Consider the following 20,693-nt stretch of genomic DNA (forward strand, 5'->3'; position numbering starts at 1 on the left):
AGTGATATGGTGAGAATTGCTAAAAACCTAAAAATGAGGCTCCAGTAATGTCGTGAGAGTTGCTACTAATCTCAAAATGATGCTACAGTGATGTAATTACAGTTGCTATGAACCTAAGAAATAATGCTAAATTGATGCAATGAGAGTTGCTACAAAACTAAGAAATGATGCTTCAATGACGTAGTTAGTTGCTACTAACCTAAGAAATGAAACCACAGTGATGTGGTGAGATTTGCTAAAAACAACAAAATGAGGCTACAGTAATATAGTGAGAGTTGCTACGGACCTCAAAATGATGCTACAGTGATGTCATGAGAGTTGCTAAAAACCTAAAAATGAGGCTCCAGTAATGTAGTGAGAGTTGCTACGAACCTAAGAAATGATGCAACTGTGATGTAGTGAGAGTTGCTCATGACATCAAAATGATGCTAACAGTCTTGTGAGCTCCATCAAGACCCAGGCCACTATTTGTGGTCATGCATCATTGTTGCTGACCAATGGTCCAACTTCATCAGTCAGTCAGTCAGAGACATTCGCATTTGTCTGCCTGGCCTGCTGCCAAAGACTAACTCTGCTTTAGTTGATTTACCTGTGCAGCCATGTCACGCTCCTCTCGGCCACCTCCACGGTCAGACGCCAGGTTAAACCAGCCAATGGCGTAAGAATCACTCTCAGAATCTGAAGCGCTCGTAGCTGCAGGGTTTTTCCACACAGCTTCTGTTGAGAGACAAAGTCCATCGCTTGATTAACTCTCACCAACAGAAATGTGCAGTTTTCCACTCAGGACAGCTGCTGCATGCTGCTGTTTGTAAAAAGAAGGTCCAGTGGATCCGTTCAGTTCTACATTATTCAGCAGAGAGATGTCACCATTGAACAATGACCATATTTCCTAAAATTATAGCTCAACCACAGAGGGACCAGGCTACTAGAATGACCTCTGTTTACTAGAAGTGCTTCTCCTATGGTGGTGAACTCCTCAGCTGTCAGTGGAGTCAAATCTGTCTTAGAGAGGCCAGAGGTTCCCACACTGGTTCCCTCTCATCATGCAGCCCTGACAGCTGTGTGTGCTGTTCCAGCGTGTTGGCACCTCACTGATGAGTTTCAGGGTTGGCCCTCCCATCTGTTGCTGCACCTGAGCCAGCTTCTCCTTGGCTGTAGTGCTGATCTGAAGGATGTGACAGTGTTCCTGGCTTTGTGTCTGATGATGGAAGTGGGGATCTGATCACAGGATTTTCTGACTCCTAGATTCAGACGATGTGCAGTGCAGACTGAGTGGTGAATTTGGAGCTGTCTAGTGGATGCTGTCATGTTTGGTGCTGCGTCGCTCACAAGACACTTGACTTTGTTGGTGATGGCCCAGTCCTCCATCAGGCCTCTTTGGACTGGGGCCAAACTGTCAGCAGGGTGACTTTGTGTAAAGTCTTGCACTCCCAACACATTCATTCTCACGAATGCAGTGACAGGTCAGAGCCAAGGGAGCCTCCATGTCCACAGATGTCCACATGGCAGCTGGACTTCCTTTTTCACTCCTTCCCGTTCCTCCTGGTACTTTTTGGCCACCGTTTGTTTGATGGTCTGAAAATGACACCCAGAGTAAATCAATACATTGAAATTCAAGATGAAATAAACTGGAGATATCAACGACTGGTTTAGATCATTTCCACACATACCTTCCTGGTTGGCAAACATATGAGGCTCAAGGACCTGAGCCAGTTCCCTGAACCCTTCCCTCTCAACAGTGCTGAGGGGCTGGCAGTCCTTCAGGATCAAATTCAGCAGAGCCTCATCCAGCATCTGCTTCCTGGAAGCTGGATGGTTAAAGATGAAGGAGAGAAGAAATGAATAGGAATTAATGATCAATGAAGCAACTGTGAGTCAGTTGGAGAGTGGCTGTATACCTGAGTTCATCCTGGTGGATCTGGGACTTCATTCTCATGCCTGGCCCCATCATGCCTCAGCACTGAAGAGGTGCTTTTGTTGAGATGAGACGCTTCTGTCCAACAAGTGCGACATTCAACCTGCAGAAAAGAACATGAGTACTCAGTTTCGAATAACCTCAAAGTGATGCTGACAGTCAAGTAGTAAGACTTGCTACGAACCTCAATATAATGCGACAGTAATGCAGTAAAAGTCGCTACGAACCTAAAAATGATGCAACAGTGATGTCGGAAGAATTGCTAATGAACTTAAAATGATGCTAACAGTAATGTAGTGATAGTTGCTAATCAACTCAGTGATGCTTACAGTAATGTAGTAAGAGTTTCGAACAACCTCAAAGTGATGCTGACAGTCATTTAGGAAGAGTTGCTGATGAACTCAATTTAATGCTACAGTGATGTCGTGAGAATTGCTCATGAACTTAAAATGATGCTAACAGTAATGTAGTGATAGTTGCTAATCAACTCAGTGATGCTTACAGTAATGTAGAAAGAGTTTCGAACAACCTCAAAGTGATGCTGACAGTCATTTAGGAAGAGTTGCTGATGAACTCAATTTAATGCTACAGTGATGTCGTGAGAATTGCTCCACAACTCAAAATGATGCTAACAGTAATGTAGTGATAGTTGCTAATAAACTCAAAGTGATGCTGACAGTCATGTACTAAGAGTTGCTACGAACCTCAAAATAATGCGACAGTAATGTAGTAAAAGTTGCTACGAACCTGAAAATATTGCGACAGTGATGTCGGAAGAATTACTCATGAAATTAAAATGATGCTAACAGTAATATAGTGATAGTTGCTAATCAACTCAGTGATGCTTACAGTAATGTAGAAAGAGTTTCGAACAACCTCAAAGTGATGCTGACAGTCATTTAGGAAGAGTTGCTGATGAACTCAATTTAATGCTACAGTGATGTCGTAAGAATTGCTCCACAACTCAAAATGATGCTAACAGTAATGTAGTGATAGTTGCTAATAAACTCAAAGTGATGCTGACAGTCATGTACTAAGAGTTGCTACGAACCTCAAAATAATGCGACAGTAATGTAGTAAAAGTTGCTACGAACCTCAAAATATTGCGAAAGTGATGTCGGAAGAATTGCTCATGAACTCAAGATGATGCTAACAGTAATGGAGTGAAACTTTCGAATAACCTCAAAGTGATGCTGACAGTCATGTAGTAAGAGTTGCTAATGAACTCAATTCAATGCTACAGTGATGTCATGAGAATTGCTCATAAACTCAAAATGATGCGAACAGTAATGTAGTGAAATTTGTTAATAAACTCAAAGTGATGCTGACAGTAATGTTGTAAAAGTTGCTACGAACCCCAAAATATTGCGACAGTGATGTCGGAAGAATTGCTAATGATCTCAAAATGATGCGACAGTGATGTAGTGAGAATTGCTCATGAACTCAAAAAGATGCTGACAGTCATGTAGTGATAGTTGCTAATCAACTCACTGATGCTTACAGTAATGTAGTAAGTGTTTCGAATAACCTCAAAGTGATGCTGACAGTCATGTAGTAAGAGTTGCTACGAACCTCAAAATAATGCAACAGTCATGTAGTAAAAGTTGCTACGAACCCCAAAATATTGCAACAGTGATGTCGGAAGAATTGCTAATGATCTCAAAATGATGCGACAGTGATGTAGTAAGAATTGCTAATGAACTCAAAATGATGCTAACAGTAATGTAGTTATAGTTGCTAATCAACTCAGTGATAATTACAGTAATGTAGTAAATGTTTCGAACAACCTCAAAGTGATGCTGACAGTCTTGTACTAAGAGTTGCTATGAACCTCAAAATAATGCGACAGTGATGTCGGAAGAATTGCTAATGATCTCAAAATGATGCGACAGTCATGTAGTAAGAATTGCTAATGAACTCAAAATGATGCTAACAGTAATGGAGTGAAACTTTCGAATAACCTCAAAGTGATGCTGACAGTCATGTATTAAGTGTTGCTACAAACCTCAAAATAATGCGAAAGTAATGTAGTAAAAGTTGCTACGAACCTCAAAATATTGCGACAGTGATGTCGGAAGAATCGCTAATGACCTCAAGATGATGCTAACAGTAATGTAGTGAAAGTTGCTAAGAAACTCAGTGATGCTTACAGTCATGTAGAAAGAGTTTCGAACAAGCTCAAAGTGATGCTGACAGTCATTTAGTAAGAGTTGCTAATGAACTCAATTCAATGCTACAGTGATGTCATGAGAATTGCTCATAAACTCAAAGTGATGCTGACAGTCATGTAGTAAGAGTTGCTATGAACCTCAAAATGATGCGACAGTGATGTAGTGAGAATTGCTAATGAACTCAAAATGATGCGAACAGTAATGGAGTGAAACTTTGAATAACCTCAAAGTGATGCTTACAGTCATGTAGTAAGTTTTGCTACGAACCTCAAAATAATGCGACAGTAATGTAGTAAAAGTTGCTACCAACCTCAAAATATTGCGACAGTGATGTCGGAAGAATTGCTAATGAACTCAAAATGATGCTAACAGTAATGGAGTGAAACTTTGAATAACCTCAAAGTGATGCTTACAGTCATGTAGTAAGTGTTGCTACGAACCTCAAAATAATGCGACAGTAATGTAGTAAAAGTTGCTACCAACCTCAAAATATTGCGACAGTGATGTCAGAAGAATTGCTAATGAACTCAAGAAGATGCTAACAGTAATGTAGTGATAGTTGCTAATCAAGTCACTGATGCTTACAGTAATGTAGTAAGAGTTTCGAACAACCTCAAAGTGATGCTGACAGTCATGTAGTAAGAGTTGCTATGAACCTCAAAATATTGCGACAGTAATGTAGTAAAAGTTGCTACGAACCTAAAAATATTGCGACAGTGATGTCGGAAGAATTGCTAATGATCTCAAAATAATGCTACAGTGATGTAGTAAGAGTTGGTAGTCAACTCAAAATGATGCTAACAGTCTTGTGAGCTTCATCAAGACCCAGGCCACTATTTGTGGTCATGCATCATTGTTGCTGACCAATGGTCCAACTTCATCAGTCAGTCAGTCAGAGACATTCGCATTTGTCGGCCTGGCCTGCTGCCAAAGACTAACTCTGCTTTAGTTGATTTACCTGTGCAGCCATGTCACGCTCCTCTCGGCCACCTCCACGGTCAGACGCCAGGTTAAACCAGCCAATGGCGTAAGAATCACTCTCAGAATCTGAAGCGCTCGTAGCTGCAGGGTTTTTCCACACAGCTTCTGTTGAGAGACAAAGTCCATCGCTTGATTAACTCTCACCAACAGAAATGTGCAGTTTTCCACTCAGGACAGCTGCTGCATGCTGCTGTTTGTAAAAAGAAGGTCCAGTGGATCCGTTCAGTTCTACATTATTCAGCAGAGAGATGTCACCATTGAATAATGACCATATTTCCTAAAATTATAGCTCAACCACAGAGGGACCAGGCTACTAGAATGACCTCTGTTTACTAGAAGTGCTTCTCCTATGGTGGTGAACTCCTCAGCTGTCAGTGGAGTCAAATCTGTCTTAGAGAGGCCAGAGGTTCCCACACTGGTTCCCTCTCATCATGCAGCCCTGACAGCTGTGTGTGCTGTTCCAGCGTGTTGGCACCTCACTGATGAGTTTCAGGGTTGGCCCTCCCATCTGTTGCTGCACCTGAGCCAGCTTCTCCTTGGCTGTAGTGCTTCTCTGAAGGATGTGTCAGTGTTCCTGGCTTTGTGTCTGATGATGGAAGTGGGGGATCTGATCACAGGATTTTCTGACTCCTAGATTCAGACGATGTGCAGTGCAGACTGAGTGGTGAATTTGGAGCTGTCTAGTGGATGCTGTCATGTTTGGTGCTGCGTCGCTCACAAGACACTTGACTTTGTTGGTGATGGCCCAGTCCTCCATCAGGCCTCTTTGGACTGGGGCCACACTGTCAGCAGGGTGACTTTGTGGAAAGTCTTGCACTCCCAACACATTCATTCTCACTAATGCAGTGACAGGTCAGAGCCAAGGGAGCCTCCATGTCCACAGATGTCCACATGGCAGCTGGACTTCCTTTTTCACTCCTTCCCGTTCCTCCTGGTACTTTTTGGCCACCGTTTGTTTGATGGTCTGAAAATGACACCCAGAGTAAATCAATACATTGAAATTAGAGATGAAATAAACTGGAGATATCAACTACTGCTTTAGATCATTTCCACACAAACCTTTCTGGTTGGCAAACATATGAGGCTCAAGGACCTGAACCAGTTCCCTGAACCCTTCCCTCTCAACAGTGCTGAGGGGCTGGCAGTCCTTCAGGATGAAATTCAGCAGAGCCTCATCCAGCATCTGCTTCCTGGAAGCTGGATGGTTAAAGATGAAGGAGAGAAGAAATGAATAGGAATTAATTCTCAATGAAGCAACTGTGAGTCAGTTGGAGAGTGGCTGTACACCTGAGTTCATCCTGGTGGATCTGGGACTTCATTCTCATGCCTGGCCCCATCATGCCTCAGCACTGAAGAGGTGCTTTTGTTGAGATGAGACGCTTCTGTCCAACAAATGCCACATTCAACCTGCAGAAAAGAACATGAGTACTCAGCTAAAAGTTCCTTTCTTCATGGTGACTGGTGTTTCTTAGTCTTAGACCACCAGGTTTCCAATGAGGTGTATCGGATACGTTGTTGTGTGCCGCTGAAATCCGTCCAATTCCAGCGTTGTTTCCTCATGAAATGTGTTTGCCTTAAAGCTCATTAAAGTGTTGAACCACAATATCGTTCACCATAAGTTAGTCAACTTCAAGATAACCTACTTCTACATTCCAGTCCCGGCTGCTCCTGTTCTGCTGCAGTCCAGAAAACAACAACCCGATACAATTGGCGCTCCTTCCCACAGCTCCGGCCCGGATCCGCATGGTTCCGCTGACTGACTGTGAGACGCGCTCCCTCGAGAGTGGCACAGCCCGATGGGGGTCCTTATCTGGCACGGGGGCGTAAAACAGGTGCGACTGGAAAGCCTGGTTTATTCTGCGTCGAGGGAACACGTTGCTCTGCAATTCACCGCCAAGCCGCTAGGGGGTGTGGCTTTGTCTTTGTGTTGTTTACGGGGCTCTTGTCGGATTCCTTGGTTTTCTTCCGGTCACAGACAACAATTGTTGGCCATTTGTCAGTCTTTGTAGTGCCGCGAGTAATCCTTTCTTCGGCTTGGTCCATTTTTTCTCGAAGCTTTCACCACAGAAACTTTGAAAATGGCGGTGTTGTTGTGCCGCGACTGAACCAGAAATTACGTTCTGAGCGGACCAATCACAGTCTTCAACGTTGACGTCACCACGCGTTGACGCGACACGGAGGCAGGATTTTGTTGGGGTTTGCGTCGACGCGACGCAGAAGCATAAATCAGGCTTAAGTGGTTTAGAATCTCACGCCAAGACAGAGAACCAGGTCCTGAATCAGTCACGTGGTCACTGCCGGTCGGCGAGGCTTTGGACGTCACTACATACGTCATCAATACGCGTTTTTCAAAACGAAATCCTGGATTACTCCACTCACCACTACCGCTGCTACCAGGTTAGCGAGTCTGGAGAGGCACAGAGAACAGAGCTTGGACTCTGCTCGTTTTGAAGAAGAAGAAGAAGAAAAGAAGCGGAAGGCCTCGGTCTTTGTCTCCTGAAGGCTGAGTGGCGTTGGTAGAACCTCAACATGTGCGCCGCGCAGCTGCTGCGGGTGTCGGTCCAGGAGCGGATCCTCACCGCCGCTGAAGACTTCCTGCTGCAGCTGGGAGAAGGAGACTCAGCGGCTGGAGTCCCGGTGCTGAGAGCGCTGCTCACCGAGCGGCTGGCGGCGGCCGCGGATCAGATCGTGGCTCTGCTGGAGGAAACCGTGGCGGAGTACGAGCGGGAGAACCGCCGGCAGAGGTTGCTGCTCGATGCCGTGCTGAAGCCCCGAGTCAGGCTGGACAGAGAAGGTGAGTCCCCCCACACTGACCAAGAGAACCGAGAGACCGCACTCCTGCCAGCAAGTGTCTCCGGTCTGGTTGTGTCCGTAATCCGGGTCATTGTGTTCAGACCGTCTGAGCAGGAGTGGAAAAACGTAGAAGTGTTTAACAGTTGACGGCTATTCGGTGTTGGTGGAGCCGTTAAACCTCCAAAGGCCCGGGACGCGCTGGGCGCCATCTTGGCTGCGTCCCGCCCAACAAGTAGGTGGCGCCGTCCGGTTTCCGGAGGTCAGATCGAACTTTGCTCAGCTCCAACCCAGACTGTCACTGTCAGGATTGTTGTGTCAGAAAGAGGTGGAGGAGAGGAATCAGTGATGGAGACTCAGGTATCGATGGAGAACCTCTTGATTCACAGCAGCCCTGCTAACAACACAGTCAGAGATGTCTTCCAACCAGACAGAACACAGCTTTATACTGAAAACAGGCTGTGTGTGTGTGTGTGTGTGTGTGTGTGTGTGTGTGTGTGTGTGTGTGTGTGTGTGTGTGTGTGTGTGTGTGTGTGTGTCTCTCTCTCTCCTCTTTTTATCTGGTGGTTGACATGTTGAGCATCAGTACAGGTCACCTCTGGTTCGAGTATTTGTGAATATTCTCAGTTTTCCAGGTCATCCTAATTCTCAAGCCAGGCAGCTGGACTCTCCTCTGTAAGTGAAGACGTTTGGCCTCTCATCCAAGAAGCTCCTTCAGTTCTAAAATTCAGTGGAAGTATCAGGAACAGAACCACCCCAGGGGGTGGAGGCAAAAACAAGTGGTGGTCAGGCCAGAACGAGAGGCTCATGAGGTGGAGATGTGAGTCCTTGGCCTCAGTTCTGGGTCGTTACCCTCCCAGCCCTCTTGGGGGGTCGTTCAGGTCACCTGAATGAAGGCGTGAAGGCTGGCTGCACCTCCTGGGGAGGGTCTGAGGACAGCATTGTAGGTGGGTGCCAGGTGGTGTCTGAGGCTGAGGTTTTCTGTCTCATGGTGTTGTTGGGCTTAAAGTGCACAGGGATCTGATGTGTGTTAAAGATCCTTCTGAGTTTCTCTGAAACTCCTGCCACATATGGTCATGGGGGGGGGGGGGGGGGGGGCTCAGACACCATTTATGACCCCCCCACAATGCCATCTCTAGATCCACTGAGTTTTCACGCCTTCATTCAGGTGACCTGAACGACCCTGTTTCCATGCCCCTGGGGTGGTTCTCTACCTGAGACTTCCCACTGAATTTTAGAACTGAAGCAGCTTCTTGGATGAGAGGCGTCTTCACTTCCAAGAGGAGAGTCCAGTTTCTGGTTTGATCATCTTTTGAGAACTCTGGTTCAAGGGACTGAGCTCTCATTCTCCTACAGGGTCTCATTCTAGAAATGAACATTCTGACTAGCAGATGTGATCATGAATGGACAAAACCATCCAGCAGAGGGGACCAGTGACCTTTGACCTGGGTGACCCAACGTTGATCCAAGCATCTGAAGCCAGCGTTTCTGTTCCCAGTTTGCTGACTGGTCGTCAGTAGCAGGACGTCTCTTTTCATTGAGTTGATTTCTGTTTCTGTCTGTTGCTCCGCTGTTTCAGAGTAAAATGAAGAGATTTCTGATGTTGCTGTTTGTGTCCTGCAGATGTGGAGCAGCTGCTGGTGATTAAAGAAGAGGTTCCCCCTGAGCTGCAGGACCCAGAGCCCCCCCACATTAAAGAGGAGTGGGAGGAGCTCTGGACCAGTGAGGAGGGAGGGCAGCTTCAAGGGCAGGAGGAGGCTGATATCACCACGTTCCCCTTCACTCTGGTCCCTGTGAAGAGTGAAGGGGACGAAGAGAAACCTCAGTTCCCACAGCTTCATCAGAGTCTAACTGAGGAGAACTTGAAAGAAGAGTCTCTGAGCAGCAGCCCAGTTCATCATCTGAAAACAGAAGCTGATGGAGAAGAGAGTGGAGGACCAGAACCAGAACCAGCCAGCAAGGTAGATCCAGATCCACTTGTACAACCCCAGACTGAAGACCAGATGTCAGACTCTTCTGAAGCTGAGACTGAAGTCAGTGAGAATGATTGGGTCAGACCTGATAACACGGCCACCTCTGAGCACAAGGAACCCTTTGGCTCAAGGAGGAATTTGCTTCAGAAACTGAGCCCAGGACAGGAAGTGACTCATTGCAGCTCAAAAGAGCAAAAAGTAAAGACTGAAAGAGAATCAGAGATCACCAGGAACGTGACCTTTGGTCCTTCTGAATCTGAGACAGAAGTCAGTGAGGATGAGCATCCTTTTAGGTGCTCAACATGCAGTAAAGGTTTTAGATACAGGAGTGGTTTAGGTACACACATGAGAACACACACTGGGGAGAAACCGTTCCCCTGCTCAATTTGTGGCAAAAGGTTTTCAGAAAAGGTATGTATGAAAAGACACATGAGAACACACACTGGAGAGAAACCGTTCCCCTGCTCAGTTTGTGGCAAAAAATTTTCAGTAAAGGGCAGTCTGAAAAATCACATGAGAACACACACTGGGGAGAAACCATTTCCCTGCTCAGTTTGTGGCAAAAGTTTTTCAGTAAAGGGAAGTCTGAAAAATCACATGAGAACACACACTGGGGAGAAACCATTCCCCTGCTCAGTTTGTGGCAAAAGGTTTTCAGAAAAGGGGTGTCTGAAAAAACACATGAGAACACACACTGGGGAGAAACCATTCCCCTGCTCAGTTTGTGGCAAAAAGTTTTCAGAAAAGGGGTGTCTGAAAAAACACATGAGAACACACACCGGGGAGAAACCATTCCCCTGCTCAGTTTGTGGCACAAGATTGTCAAATAAGGCAAATCTAGAATCACACATGAGAATACACACTGGGGAGAAACCATTCCCCTGCTCAGTTTGTGGCAAAAAATTCTCAGTTAAGGCAAGTCTTGAAAGACACATGAGAACCCACACTGGCGAGAAAACACTGCCATGCTGTGGCTTTGAAGCATGACAAAAGAGCGAGGTGCAGGTAGGGCTGAACGAACAGCCCTCCACCCTCCAGATACCTGCTGCAACACAGCTGCTTTCTCCAGGATTTTAGAGAGGAGGGGAGGTTAGCTGTCAGTCCATAGTTGGCTGGAACCTCAGGGTCTAGAGGAGGCTTCTGAAGCCGTGGTTTAATGACAGCTACCTTCAAGGACTGTGGTTCATGTCCTGTTACTACAGACAGAGGAATCAGATTGAATAAAGAGGTGCTCACTGAGGGAAGACTTCCTTAGGCAGCCTAGTAGGAAACAATCTAAGAGACAGGATGAAGGTTTTGATGAGGTCATCATTGAATGAAGTTCTGGACTGTTAATTTGATAAAAGTGGTCTAAAGAAATATCTGGTTTAGCAGCAGTTTCTGTGTTTACTGAGGCGGCTCTGGCTTTACTGAGGACCTTCTTATGTATTTTAAGATGATTCTGCCTCTTGTTTAGTTGCCTGGTGATGGAATTCTACCACAGAGCTGTTCTCTGTTGTTAATGATCTTCTTTTTAAAGGACCGATGGGGTCGTTAGTGTGGTGATGTTTATTGTACTGCTGTGCTGTGATGTCGAAGTCTACGTCAAGCATTGTGACAGCCGCCAATCACAAGCCACAAGTCTCCAGTCACGAGCTGCTAGTCTCAAGCCTGCAGGTTTCCCTGGTCTCTCACCTCCAGTCTCTCATGTTAAGCCTCTAGTCTCTCCAGTCTCAATTCTCCAGTCTCTCGTCTCCAGCCTCCAGTCTCTCCAGTCTCCAGTCTCTTTAACAAACCTCTTTTGTGCACCCTCCTTACCCTCCTCTTCATTTGGGTCTACTTCCCTTCACCCTGCCTCCTGACAAACAAAGGAAATGCGTCACCAAACAAAGGAAAAAGCAAGCTTCTGCAGCAGTGAGCCTGCAGTTTTATCCACCATGAGATCAACCTCCAAATGACTCAACTCAGAACAGGCATCTCTGTTGTTGTCATCCATCCAGTTACTGAACAGTGAACTTAAAGTTAACAGAAGAATAGAAAGTTTATTAAAAGACAGGTTTATGAGGACAGTTAATAAAAAGGTTTAAAGAGAGTATTTTTCTTAACTCGCTGTACAGTTTGAAAGTTGTCAGTGCTTTTGTTTCCATGTAGAGGCTCTGCTTGTATCCTCACCCCTGTGTTTGACTATTTGGAGTGGATGTTATCAACCTTCATCAACCCTAACTGACCAATTAACAGCCTGGTGTCAAAGTGCCGCCGGGTCTCATTTGATGGCCGAGGGTCCAACCTCATTTTGTAAAGTAGACGCCTGTCTCAAATAAACGCCAGGTTCATTTAAACGCCTGGGGGCCATTATTTGAGATTAATGTTATCTTAACTTGGTTTCATGTAAGATGTTGCAATTTATTTGAACTTCCCAGTAATTTATGTCTCATGATGTCAGTGCACCGCAGACAGCAAATCTTCAAGCTCACGGTTCCATGCAAAAAAAAGATCTACAAGGTGGTAACGCGTCGTTGTGAATGTGTAGATCTGCTATTTTGGCCTCATGAGACTGTCGTGGAAGTGGAAGGATACGGGCCTCAAGTTGTCACGCCCCTTTTCTTACTAATAAAGTGTTCTTGTGTAAAGTGTTCTCTGGACAATCTTGATATTTGCACTACTGTTCTTTAAAGTACTACAGTATATTGTTATACCTTGTATACCTATTGCTAAAAAAAATAATAATAGTGGCCCAGTGCTGGCCAGCGCCAAAATAAAAGCCTGTTACCAATCGACGCCTGGTCTCTTTTAAACGCCCGGGGTCCACATCGACTTTGCTACGAATTGCTCATTTACGGTACACATGCATGCACACACACACACACACACACACACACTTGGATATATATGCCTTTAACTGCAGGAACCAACCAGAACCATCCAGAACCTGAACCTCTATATCTGATCCTGGGTCTGTTTGTTTCCATAGTCTAGCACACGGCACAGGGTGGCCTGGTTTTAGAAAGTTTCTTGGAATCCTTATTATCAATAAAGTATCAAATATTTTGCATAATAAATGCATGCATGGCCTCATATTTTGCCATTTTAACGTGCTTTAAGTTGACGGTGCCCACCTGTGGTGTCAATGTTTCTATGTTTGTCTGTTCTGGTCTGAATGAAAGAGGAGGTTTTCTTGGTCATGTGACGTGGATGAGAGTTCAACTAGAACTTCCTGATTCAACAGGATTTGAGTTTGTTGGGATTTTGTCAAAGACACCAACCAAACCTCTGAGTGGTGCAGATGTCTGCTGCCTCCTCAGAGCAGACTGGAGCTCAGCCTCACTCACCTGTGGGGGCCCCAGCAGAGCCACCGTGTGATGGAGTTTCAGTTTAGGATCCAAGGTCCTGGATTGAATTGGTGTTTTGTGTGTTTTTAGGCCTCCTGGCACCGATGAATGAATGAACCATTGTTCCAGAGGGAGCTGGTGTCAGGTCAGTCCCTGTTTCTACAAGACCTCCTGCTGCAGAGCCACACTGGGAAACATCCATCCATCCATTTTCTTCCACTTATCCTGTTTAGGATTGTGTGTTTGTGTGTGTGTGTGTGTGTGTGTGTGTGTGTGTGTGTGTGTGTGTGTGTGTGTGTGTGTGTGTGTGTGTGTGTGTCAAGTCAGACTCTCCCCTACGTCCAGCCACAGAAGAGCAAACAGACTCTCCCATACGTCCAGCCAGAGAAGAGCAAGCAGACTCTCCCCTACGTCCAGCCAGAGAAGAGCAAGCAGACTCTCCCCTACGTCCAGCCAGAGAAGAGCAAGCAGACTCTCCCCTACGTCCAGCCAGAGAAGAGCAAACAGACTCTCCCCTACGTCCAGCCAGAGAAGAGCAAGCAGACTCTCCCCTACGTCCAGCCAGAGAAGAGCAAGCAGACTCTCCCCTACGTCCAGCCAGAGAAGAGCAAACAGACTCTCCCCTACGTCCAGCCAGAGAAGAGCAAACAGACTCTCCCCTACGTCCAGCCAGAGAAGAGCAAGCAGGCTCTCACATGTTCTTCTGCAGAGGAGCGACGGGATTCTGCTGCATGTCCTGTGACTGAAGAGCAGAATGATGGGGGCACCCTGGAGACTGGACCTGCTAGGGGTCAAACCAGAGGTCTACTGAGCCGTGTGACATCTGGTGTAGAAGATGCTCTGTTCATGTTCATCGTTTTTTCTTTGTGTGCTTTTCCTCAACTTTGTTTTCTTTGTTTGTTATATATGATGATACCTTGATCACCACAGCAGTTGATCCCAGCTTGATTAGCTGTGTCCTTTGCAGTCTAAAGCACTTTCGTGATACCTGTGGGGTCCCTTATCCTCCCTGACCACAGGGATTCAGCCTCACTGAAGGAGAGGGAACCTTCCAGGTTGCAGCTCCTAGACTCTGGAATGCTCTCCCACTGGACATGAGGACGCTGTGGACACCTTCAGAAAGAAGCTAAAGACCCATTTGTTTAGTAATATTATTGTTCATGATGGAATCGTCCCTCTGTACCTGCCCACACAGGTCAAGAGGTCAAATGATTCCCTGTTTAAAACAGCTCTTCATCACATGGATGTGCATCCCAACAGTCAGAGCTCACAGATGCTCCTATTCCCTCCAGTGGGAGGCACTACGAGTGACTGATGAGGGTCAGGGGGGTCAGGCTAGTCCAGATAGTGGGTCTGTATGAGGTTGTTAGGGAGGGATAAGGTAGTGGCAGAGTTCAGGCTGTAGTTGTGCTCCAACAGTTGAGACAGGGCAGGACAAAAAATGACATCCTGATGGCGTTAGGAGTGATTCTTACAAGAACCAATCAATAAAAGTGGGTGGTGACCTGCTCATGTGACGCTTGTGTTGATGATTACTGGGTCTCCTCCATGCTCGTTTATCATAAATGAATCCCTCTAAGTAAAACACCTGATGTCTCCTGAGTTGTTTCACAAAATGTTTGTGTGTGTGTGTGTGTGTGTGTGTGTGTGTGTGTGTGGGCAATAACTACAAGTTATCTATGTATAGATCAAAAAATTATGAATCAGTTGGATACATTGACAGTGGAAGTTCAGGTTTCCTGTAATTCAGTTTGCAGACAACACAGAAAACTGCCCCTGACCCCTCCCCTCATTCTGGAGGCTTTAACATGAAAATGAAAATGCTGACAGACACAAATGCAAATCAGGGTATTTGACCAGAGGTGACATATCTTTTCATACTTTTCTTGTTATATTTGTTATATATGTTCTGTATGGTTATATTTGTTATGGTTGTTATGGAGTTTCTGGTTATTATCTCTGTTTCTTGTGTCTTTGTCTTTGTCGTCCTCCCTTTCGTCCGTCCTGGATTTTTGACCTTGGTTGCAGGAAGCGTTTGACCTCAACTCCTTTTTCTGTGTTGCTGAACGTAGAGCCTTGCTTCATTGTGCTCGCTAAAGTGTGATCCTCCCTGCTAATTCCTTATTTCGTTGACTAATTACCCACCAAAAATTAATACCTACTTGCTTTATTTGGCTGAAGTTTAAAAGACCATCATTCTGGTAGCAACAGTCTTTCTGCCTTGTAAACACGCTAAGCTAACGATGGCTTCTCCCTCTTGTTCTCCTCTCTCCTGCTCAGAGTGCCACATGTTTTGTTCCTCCTCTGCCTCCTTTAGTGATACTGATAAGTGTGTTAAATGTAGTTTTTTGTTGTGTTGGAGGTGAGGCTTAGCGAGGTTGAATTGGACCTGCAGCGGCTCTGCACCAAAAGCTGCGAGAGCTAGCCAACCCTCACTAGCTGGTGCAGACCAACTTAGCTTAGCTCCTAGCTTAGGCCCAACTAGCGCTCCCCCAGAAGCTCCCAAGCATCTGGGAGAGCGCCAAGAAAAGTTGGGCCTAAACTAGGATGTGCTTGCTCATGAAGAATTGTTGGGTGTAAATTCATTTAAGGAGTGTTGAACTGGACCTGTTCTACTTGTAAAGTGTAACTTTTGTTACTTGGTGCTTTACAGGGTGATGACTTGACTTCATTGCAGCTTTGACCTGAGCAGGTGTTCATTCACATCTCAGTAACAGGGGACACTTTATCACACCAGTGGACAAACATCAGCATTCATCACCCAGCAGCTCCTCTGATCAACAGAACAAGTTAAAGTATTCTGGAGAATGAGGGCATTGATCCCTCTACCTCTCATATGCTAAGCGAGCGCTCTACCATTTGAGCTAATTCCCTGCTAATGAGCAGCAGATGATGCAGGTTGACCTTCATGCAGGGTTGAATGAGCGTCACCAGTTGAAGCTTCTCTGGTTGACCAATGTAATGGAGACCCAGGGTTCCATGACATGAATGATTAATTGAAGGTAGCATTTGTCTTGGTATTAACAGTTTATGTAAATTAGAGGCACACACACATGTTAATGGTCAGGTTTATTGAATCAGCAAACATGTGAAACATTTTCTATGCCATGTGTTCCAGGGAGGGACCTGGGAAGCACAGGGGGACCGGCCATCCTGCCTGTGGAAAATGAAGACCCCAGTGTCAGTCAGTGGGAATCACTGTGCAAGGCCTGGTATTTAGTGTTGATCTAGTTTGTCTCATGTAAATGTGGCAGTTTCAGTCGTCACGGTCAGTCCTCACCTCTTCCTGGTGGTTTCCTTAAAGGGGGTGGAGCCAAAAGGGGAGAGTGGCCTGAGGAAGCTCCTTAGGAGCTGTAGGTGCAAACCTTTGGTCCCAGATTGGGGGGGGGGGGGGGGGGTACTGATTGTAGAGCCTGGTTGTGGTTTGTTTTATTTGTTCTTTCAGCAGAGGATGGTTTCAATCCATTGACCTCTGGGTTCTGGGCCCAGCTCTCTTCTGCTGAGCCACTCTGCTGGAGCAGGAAAAGAAGAAGGGATCTGAATTTCAAATGTTTTACATTGATAGGCTCCAGCCCACCCCCACCCCCCTCGATAAGTGGAAGAAAATGGATGTTTCCCAGTTTGGTCATGTCATTCCCTTTTTTTAACCTGTCCTGTTCAGGAAATGGAAATGGAAATTTAGCTGCTATGTTGAATCAGAAAAACCTTTTGAAGTCTACTTTTGCTTCAGTCAGAAAGTGGACTGTTGTTAACTCTCACAATGGTTGGTGATTGTGGAGGAAGAAAAAATCCTTATGAACCTCTTTTTAACAGACACACATTTCTAAAGACACTGGTTCATTTTATTTTTCTTCTTCTAGCAGAGGATGGTTTTGATCCATCGACCTCTGGGTTCTGGGCCCAGCACGCTTCCTCTGCGCCACTCTGCTCTAACATTGACTGAACAGTCCTTGTTTTAGGACAGCATTCTCTGTCTTTGTCTCTGCCCTGCTCTCCTGCTCTCTTTCCCCCCCACCCGGTCAAAGCAGAAGGCCGTCCCCACTGATCCTGGATCTGCTCCACGTTCCTGCCTGTTAAAAGGAAGGTGTTCATCACCACTGTTGCAGGATGTGCTGCTGGTGGAGAATTGTTGGTGTAGATTCATTGAAGCAGTTTGGTGCTGGACCTGCTGTACTAGTAAAGAGTCATGAGAGAACTTTGTTGTGACTTAACACACACACACACACACACACACACACACACACACACACACACACACACACACACACACACACACAATCCTAAACAGGATAAGTGGAAGAAAATGGATGGATGGATGTTTCCCAGTGTGGCTCTGCAGCAGGAGGTCTTGTAGAAACAGGGACTGACCTGACACCAGCTCCCTCTGGAACAATGGTTCATTCATTCATCGGTGCCAGGAGGCCTAAAAACACAAAACACCAATTCAATCCAGGACCTTGGAGCCTAAACTGAAACTCCATCACACGGTGGCTCTGCTGGGGCTCCCACAGGTGAGTGAGGCTGAGCTCCAGTCTGCTCTGAGGAGGCAGCAGACATCTGCACCACTCAGAGGTTTGGTTGGTGGCTTTGACAAAATCCCTACAAACTAAAATCCTGTTGAATCAGGAAGTTCTAGTTGAACTCTCATCCACGTCACATGACCAAGAAAACCTCCTCTTTCATTCAGACCAGAACAGACAAACATAGAAACATTGACACCACAGGTGGGCACCGTCAACTTAAAGCACGTTAAAATGGCAAAATATGAGGCCATGCATGCATTTATTATGCAAAATATTTAATACTTTATTGATAATAAGGATTCCAAGAAACTTTCTAAAACCAGGCCGACCTGTGCCGTGTGCTCGCCTATGGAAACAAACAGACCCAGAATCAGATATAGAGGTTCAGGTTCTGGATGGTTCTGGTTGGTTCCTGCAGTAATTGAAGCAGTTAAAGGCATGTATATCCAAGTGTGTGTGTGTGTGTGTGTGTGTGTGTGTGTGTGTGTGTGTGTGTGTGTGTGTGTGTGTGTGTGTGTGTGTGCGCATGCATATGTACCGTAAATGACCAATTAGTAGCCCGGGCGTTTAAAAGAGACCAGGGGCCCGTTTCACAAAGCAGGTTTAGAGTGCTGCTCAGTAAAGTTGCCATGACTTGAGATTCTATTCCTGCTGGGTCCAAAAACACCAAGAATAATATCCACCACCTTCTGAACGGGGCCTGGCCCGTCTCCTGCATCAGGGGCCGCCGCAGTCAGCTGTTCAACAGCTGTTCGCCGCAACACTCAATGAGACAAAGACATAGAAGCTCACGCTGCTGTTGAGGAGGCCCTGATCCTATAGTGGTGAGTACTCTGTGTTGTGGCCGCAGCAACCCGGTTCACATCCGGGTCACGGCAGCATGAGACAAATTTCTTTGTAAATTTAGTCTGCTACTGTGGACGGCTCTGCCTGCTAAAAGGTCCAGACCCAAAAGTAGGCTCAGGTATCAGTTTCTTCTCAATGCTAACGTCTGCTAGCTTAGTCTGCTACTTTGATGGCTCTGCCTGCTCAAAGGTCCAGACCCCTGGATGTGGTGGTTCCTACCTGAACGTAGATTCTGTCAGCTCATGTTGTTAAATCAACTCACCAGGAACACCAGTAGATTTCAATGGACTGACAATGAGTCTCATTGAATGGTAAACATGTCAAATATGAAGTCATCACCTGAGGAGGTCTGCTGCTGGAATGAAGCTCCAGATATTCACAAGATATTCTAGATCTTAAGATAAAGCATTTTTATATTTGATTTATTGTTCATCAGCCTGCTTCACATTGTTTGATTTTATGTGTTGTATATAAATACAACTTTGATCGTCCCTCAGGATGTAGAATGATGTCAAAAAGTCTTCTCTCAGCTCTCCTGTCCTCTGAACAGAGGAGTCTCTGCTGAGGTCGTCCCTGTCAGAGTTCTGACGTCTGTTGGGATGCACCGAGAGACTCAGGCAGACAGAAGACGAGGGGAAGTGAAGTCACCTGAAAATGAGAGGGGAGGTTCAACGTCAAACTGAAACAGGAAGAACAGGACACAAATGAGATATCAAAATAAGAGAGACCATGAGACATGACCCCCCTCCCTGCTGCTTCCAGCTCTTCATATCGAGCCCCTCCTACAGTGGTTGAGAATCATAAATGGAGACGAACACAAGGTGGCGCTGGACGCTGGTGATGTTTTAACATGTTGAAGTGAGCCCCAAACACAGGACCTGCATTAATAAAACTCTTTGAAACACTGGGAAGCTCTGCTGGATATAAATTCTCCAGTCTAAAACACAGGTTCTGACCTTTAATCCCTGACCTCCAGAACTCATGGAGGAGAACTGTAATAAAGATGTTTCTGTGGCCGTTCCCAAAGAGGTAGAAAATGATCCAACACTGTATTTAGTTCATCAATGTACTTCTTTCGTGTCAGTGATGGATCCAGGATCTCCTGCTCATGCATCCCAGGCAGAATCAATGACTTAGCTGCAAGTCACCTTATTGGACCCTTGAACATCTGGAAGTAGTCCAATTAATAATTAATTGCTAATGAACTCAAAATGATGCTCCAGTGATGTGGTTAGAGTTGCTCCTCACAATGAAACAAAAAAGCTTACAGCACCTGGTATTCCCAGGCGGTCTCCCATCCAAGTCCGAACCAGGATTGTTAGTAGAGGATTTTATTTTAGGTCAGACAAGTTTTCTTTTGACTTCAAATTTCATGTCAAGATCTCAATCAATTAAAAGGTGGATTTTGAACAGGGATCCGGTTGAAACCAGTACTTTTGATTGATGTTCAATAAATCTAATAAAAAAATAAAAAATAATTCTAAATAAATTAATAAATTCAAAAATAAATAATTCTAAATCAATCTGAGCAAATATTTTCTCCTGGGGTATCTCGCCAGTAGAGGGCAGCAAGAGACAGGTTTCTAGGTTTGTTCTCTTGTCTAAACAGACGTTTCAGTGAATGTTTGGTGATTCAAAAATGTTCCTGAAGGAGTGGAAAACCCACATCAAGCCTGAATGAGCCGGTGTCTGATGATGGTATCAAAAGGACAGGACTGTGGTGCTGAGCGGTCCATTCAAATGTATTTGTCTTCATTTCGCTGTATTGTTCCATCGACTCACTTTAGGTGGTTATTCTACTGAATTCAGTGTAGAATCAGTAGAATCACAGAATAAAGCGAGGATATAAAAGTAAACTTTGACTTGCAGACGCCCTCAAACCTCCCACACATTGAGTTGAGTCCAGAGTTTTAAGTTGCACTTTTAAAGTCGTCCAGCAGATGGTGCTGTTCAGAATCTGAGCCTCTTTGATGTTAAGCCCCGCCCACTCCGCGGGTATCATTCATATGTTGAATTTCTCATCATTCCTTTGATGCGTCTGCGTTCTAAATCGAGAGTATAAGACCCGGAAGTGACGCAGCATTCCTCAGTCGGCCGTTGCTGGCGGCAGTGACAACCAAACTCTGTACTCAGCACCGGTCTGCACTTTATTTTGGACCATTAATGGCTTTTTCCTGCACTGATTT

The sequence above is a fragment of the Aulostomus chinensis genome, chromosome 1, assembly GCF_037954235.1.
Source record: "Aulostomus chinensis isolate RoL2024-O1b breed Wild chromosome 1, RoL_Achi_v1.0, whole genome shotgun sequence".
In the NCBI taxonomy this organism is placed as follows: domain Eukaryota; kingdom Metazoa; phylum Chordata; class Actinopteri; order Syngnathiformes; family Aulostomidae; genus Aulostomus; species Aulostomus chinensis.